Below are 6,173 nucleotides of genomic sequence, written 5' to 3' on the forward strand. Positions count from 1 at the left end.
TCTATCTATCTATCTATCTATCTATCTATCTATCTATCTCTATCATCTATCTATCTATCTATCTATCTATCTATCTATCTATCTATCTATCTATCTATCTATCTATCTATCATCTATCTATCGCACTGTAATTTTTCCTTTTGACTATCAGTCATAATTTGGACTTGGCATTCTTCTTTGACTTGGTTTTTCCTATGTGGATGATTAGGTCAGATTATTTTTGAGAGGTTATTATCTCCTGTAGAAGGCTCTGTAATGTTCTGGGGTTCAGCCTGACAAACACAATGCCATATGAATTGAGGTGCATTCAAAAGGCCTCACCCTCTAAAGGGAATCCTTTAATTTGAATAGATTTGTGAGGCTTTTATATCAGCTACAAATCTTTTTGATGCAACTTACAAGTCTTTGGCTTTTCTCATTCTTTCTTCCTGTCCCATATTTTCCAATAAATTTCTCACTCTCTCTCCTTATTCCCACTTTTGCAATGAAGTCGCTGAACATGAAAGTATATATAAGGAACCAGAGTACAGAATTGTTATTGAGGCCATGAAAATCGGTAGAAGATATTTAGGCAATGGGAACTGAGGAGAGGAGGCCGTGTCTTGTGGTTCATTCAATTCAACAAACATTTAGTAAGCATATACTCTGCCCAAGGCATTGGACTGTGTTTTGAGGATACCCCAACAAGAATGTCTCTGGCCTTATGGAACTTATATTCTACTGGAGAATTACAGTACATGTAATTACAGTACATAAGCGAATACAAAATATAGTGGCTAGTCCTGCTGACAGAATTAGCTTTATAAAACTTTGGTAAATCATGAAACCTTTTCCTTTCTTATTGTTACCTCCTCTCTTCCCCCATTCCCATCCCCTATGGTACATTTCCCAGGAGAACTGTGTGTAAATTTCCTTTAAATCAGTTAAGAGTGTATTATTATTGGAGAGCTGAGGAAGGACGAAGTGAAATGAATTCTTACCATGCTCCATTTGCAGAGGGTCCAGAGCATAGGAAATCTCAGAAGACAAAGGAGAGTGACACCAGGGAGCTGAGACCTGGGCTTGTTTGGTAATAACAAGAATAATGATTCAGTAGTTTTTGACTCTCTGTGACACTATTTTGTGGGGTTTTCTTGGAAAAGATACTAGAGTTGTTTGCCATTTCCTTCTCCAGCTCATTTTATAGATGAAGAAACTGAGGAAAACAGGGTCAAGTGACTTGCCCAGGGTCACACAGCTAGTGTCTGAGGCTAGGTTTGAACTCAGGTCTTCCTAACTCCAGGCCCAGCACTCTATTCACTACGCCTCTTAGCTGACCCAACAATAATGTTAGCTAACATTTATATAGCATTTACTATGTGCCAGGTACTGTGACAAACACTTTATAATTATTATCTCATTTGATCCTCACAATAGCCCTGAAAGGTAGGTGCTATTATTATCCTCATTTTACAGTTGAGGAAACTAAGGCAGGCAGAGGTTAAGTGACTTGTCCAGGTTCACGCAGCTAGGAAATGACAGTAGGATCACAGGATAGAGGAGCAGGGCTGTGCCTCATGGCACTTCGAGCTCCAGCTCTTCGGAGGTCCTTCTGCCCTTTCTTTCTCTTCTGTTTCATTCTTCTGCCTTCCAGTTTCTAGATCCTTGGGAACTTGGTAGAGATTCCTCTTTTTCTCTTTATAATCTTTTTTTTTTCCATTTTCTTCTTTTAGATTGTTTCTTTCTTTCTTCAGGGGAATTTCATTCTCTCTGGTCATCTCTCCAGGCTTTTTACTATTGACTGTCTTCCCTTCAGGAGGCAGAAAAAATGAGAGATGGGACCTGTTTACACCTGGGACTCATCTGGAATACCAGGTAAAAGGGATTGGTCTCATGCACTCCATATTTAAAAAGTGATGGGGGAGGAGGGTACCCAGATCACTGAGTATGTCAAATGTGAGATGTCAAGTATGTGTGTGTGTGTGTGTGTGTGTGTGTGTGGTGTGGTGTTTGTGTAGTGTTTGTGCACATTTGTGCCACTAACCTACTGGTAAGCTTCACTTTTCTATCAAGAACAAGGGGACTTCTGGGTGTCAGGGAGAAGTATGGGTATGTAGTTGGTGTCTACAACAGCCTAGAACAAACACCTGCCCAGAGATTCTGGCACTACCCCAATTTCGTAGGCTGCCATGTCCTGGACAGGCTACTTCTCTTTTTCTTGATTGATTTTGTATTTTTTTTTTGGGTGAGGGATGGGGGGGGTCTGGATCTATGATTTTATCTTTGTAGACATCTCCTTGTGTATAAGCTGTCCTTTATCAATGCAGTCGGGTAAGTCATCTGTAAATTCTAGCTTTACAGTGTGGACTGTGGGCACTGAAAATTGAAGTGGTCTGCCCTTGGTCCCCCAGCTAGTATCTGTTAGAGGCAGGACTTCTTGATGTTTCAGGTAAGCCCTCTGTCCTTCATGCCAGCCTGTCTGTCTGACACCCTTTGTAGAGCTCCTGGTAGGAGCTGTTGTTTTCCTGACCCCCAGGATGGCTGCCCTGCCTTCTGTATTGTGGTAGGAGGAAGGAGGAGGGTTCATTATGTTTGTGTGGGAAGCTACTGTGGAACGTTTCTTTTGCTCAGAGAATCCAAAAGGAGACTAGGAGGCCACGGTGGTGTCTTTGGTAATGAAGAGGTATTTAGTATCTGACATTTTATTTGCACAGTTTAATCTGGTTGTACATGAGTCTCTCCAAAGAGACAGGAAATAGCTACTGGGGTATAATATAAGGTGGCTTTTCCTTGTCTTTTGGACTTTAAATTATATTTCCATCTACATTTTACAAGGCGTGGCCATGCAATCAATGTTCTTTATGTATAAATCCTTAATTCTAAAAGAAAAAGTATAGCTTGAAGGAATATAAGAATAATGATAGCTGGCGTTTGTGTAATACCTACTATGTGCCAGCTATAGTGGTGCTAAGTGCTTTAGAATTATTTCATTTGATCATCACAACAGCACTGAGAGGTAGGTACTATTATTATCCCCATTTTGCAGATGAGGAAACTGAGGCAAACAGAGCTTAAGTGACTAGTCCAGGATCACATGTGTTTGAGGCAGCATTTGAACTCAGGTCTTCCTGACTCTAGGATCAGCTCTCTATACACTGCCCCTTCTAGCTGTCTTTGAGTTTTGTGCTTTTTGACTTTGGTTGGCACCAGTATGATGCCAATTCAATGTTTTATACATGTAGATATACAATTTACTAGCATTAAAGATTGATGGACAAGATAGCATGGTACAGAGAATTCTAAACTTGGAGTCAGGGAGATCTGGATTCTAATTCTCTCCCAGATACTTGTTGGCTCTCTGACCATGGGCACATCTCTCTGAACTTCAGGCAGTTTTATTGTGTAAGACAGGGTACAACCTGCTAGGAGAGGGAGGTCTGCAGATGCAGTTTCTTTTATGCATCACTTTCATCAACATCACCATTATCCTTATCATCCTTATTCTTGTCATCCCAGCTCAGTTTAATTAAACAAATATTTATCAAGTGCCTGCTGTGGAGATACAAAGACAACAGTGTAATGTTCTCTGCTTTCAAAATCTTACATTCTCCTGGGAATGCGGGTGGGGAGCATAGCCTGGATATAGACTAGTACATGCCCTACAGTATTGTGATTTAGGTTTCCAGGGATGTGGATGGCAGGGTTGCCAGACTCCTGTACAGACACTCCTTGTGACTCAATATTGATTGGAAGATCTTAATAATGGCTTTCAAAATGCTTTACATACATTATCTCATTTGATTATTGAACCCTACAGATGTAGCAGGTTCTGTCAAACTGAAGTGAAGTGATAGTCTCTGAATAGGATGTATGTGCATATGCATGTATGTATAACTACATCTATAGCGTAAGAGTGACCCCATCCAAATTTGGGCAAGTACTCTTGCTTTACTTCAGATTGCATCCGGGGTATGTGTGTGAGACAAACATATATACATACACATATATAGAGACACATACATATGTATGTAGACACACATATTTATACACACACACACATATGAAATCATGAGCCAGCTGGCTCAGTGGATGGAGCATTGGGCCTAGAGTCAGGAACATCTGAATTTAAATTTGGCCTCAGATACTTACTAGCTGTGTGACCCTGGGTCACACTTAAACTCTGCCTTGGAGGAAGCTAGGTGGTTCAGTGAATTGAGTGCTGGACCTGGAGTCAGTAAGACCTGAATTCGAATCAAGCCTCAGATACTAGCTGTGTGACCCTGGGTAAGTCACTTAAACTCTGTTTGCCTTAACCCCTGGAAAATGAAATGTCAAATCACTACAGTTTCTTTTCCAAGAAAACCCCACATGGCATCATGAAGAGTTGGATATGAGTCAACTCAAATGAACAACTATATAGGTGTGTGTGTCTCTGTAGACACACATATGTAGATACACACACACCCATATATATGCATACACATATTCAACTAGGTAGCACAGTAGATAGAGTGCTGGGCCTGAAGTCAGGAAGACCTGAGTTCAAATTTGGCCTCAAACACTTACTAGCTGTGTGATCCTGGGCAATTCACTTAACCTCTGTTTGTCTCAAATGACTGAAGAAGGAAATGGCAAACTGTTCCAGTTTCTTTGCCAAGAAACCTCCATACAGGGTCATGAAGAGTTGGCCATGATAGAAAATGACTAAACAACTATACATATATGTGTGTATGTATGATTATGTATATATATGTATACATACACACATATCATATGCTCATGGACTTACAATACAGGTTGCATAATGCACAGTAACCTATAAAAAGAGACTATTATACTTGAAAATTTCCTGCCGTGGCTTAGAGCTTGAGAACTAATGGTGTAGACTGTATTAAATAATAATTTGCTAGTAAAAATGGCCTATTTTCTAATACATACTTCAATATTTCAAAGATCCATGATTTTATCATAGAAGGTGTTTTTATTAAAACAAATCAAAACCACTCTACAGTTTACCAGACATTGAGTTGCTATGGCCAAAAGAAAAAATTGATCAACTGGCAGCCCAGCCAGAGCCAGAAGAGTTCTTAAGGGTCATTGAGTCCCAACCTTTCATCTTACAGTTGAGGAAAGTAGGACAGGAAGAGGTTAAGTGACTTAACTGAGAACCCATTGGTAGCACAAGCAGTGTCAGGATTTGAATGCAGAGGCTCTGACTCCAAATACACCTTTCATTCTACTGTATGACACTGTCTTTTGGTGACAAACATTTCTGAGGCTAACTTGGTCTTTTGTTAACCAATGGGGCAATAATTGAAACCTTTCTAGGTTTCATTGATTTTGGGAACCCAAAGCCACCTCCATGCAGTGATAAAAGGCTGAAGAATTATTGTCCTGGTACATCTGCTTTGATCCAGAGAACAAAACTAGCTGCTTGTTTGAACCCCCTTTTCTTTAGGGGACCTACGTCCTTTGGTTTTGAGGTAGAAACTGAAGCAGGTTATAGAAAGAAGGCCTCATCAATCTATAGAAGAAATGAAAATAGGATAGAAATATAGTTAGTCTGTTACCGCTTTGACTAAGAATCTTTCTTCTTTAGGGTTTGCATCATTTAGCAAGGCCAAGATCAAATTAAAATTTTAAGGCCCTGTTTGTTGGAGTGACTTGCTGTGGAAATAGTTTACTTAGATTTTAGTAGAACTTTTGGTAAAATATTTCATACTGTTCTTGTGGAGAAGATGGAGAGCTATGGATTGGATTATAATATAGTCTGATTAACCAATTGGATGACTGAGTTAAAAAGATTATTTGATAATGGATCAATGTCAATGTGGAAGGAATCTCCAGGGGAATGAATACCCTAGGAATCTGTGCTTGACTCTGTGTTAATATTTTTTTCAATGACTTGAATAAAGGTATAGATAATATACTCATCAAATTTGTTAATTACAGAAAGCTTCAAGGGATGATTAACATACTTGGTGACAGGAACCAGAAGGATCCTGATGGACTAGATCAGTGGTATCAAACTCAAATAGAAACAGGAGTCACTAAATGATGCATAAAGATCCCTGCAGGTCACATATTGACTTAGAAAATCACATGTTAACATTATCCATATCCTATTGTATTTTTATTTATTTTGTTAAATATTTTTTCTTTTTTTATGTTTTGAGAACTTTTTTTTTTTTTTG

General features: G+C 39.3%; 1 long non-coding RNA gene across 4 annotated transcripts in view; it reads left to right on the forward strand.

The window, feature by feature from the left end:
- The window catches only part of LOC138167518 (uncharacterized), a 133,529-nt gene that overhangs the window by 95,303 nt on the left and 32,053 nt on the right, over positions 1–6,173 (forward strand). The window contains exon 3 of one of the 4 annotated variants that reach the window (XR_011169908.1): positions 1,796–1,854. The exons of the other annotated variants lie outside the window; for them this stretch is intronic. This is a non-coding gene — a long non-coding RNA (uncharacterized lncRNA). The remainder of the gene's footprint in view (positions 1–1,795; positions 1,855–6,173) is intronic. 4 annotated transcript variants of the gene reach the window in all.

The sequence above is a fragment of the Petaurus breviceps genome, unplaced genomic scaffold (genome assembly GCF_028583685.1).
Source record: "Petaurus breviceps papuanus isolate PSGF00001 unplaced genomic scaffold, PetGlider_PUasm1.0 229, whole genome shotgun sequence".
Taxonomy (NCBI): Eukaryota; Metazoa; Chordata; class Mammalia; order Diprotodontia; family Petauridae; genus Petaurus; species Petaurus breviceps.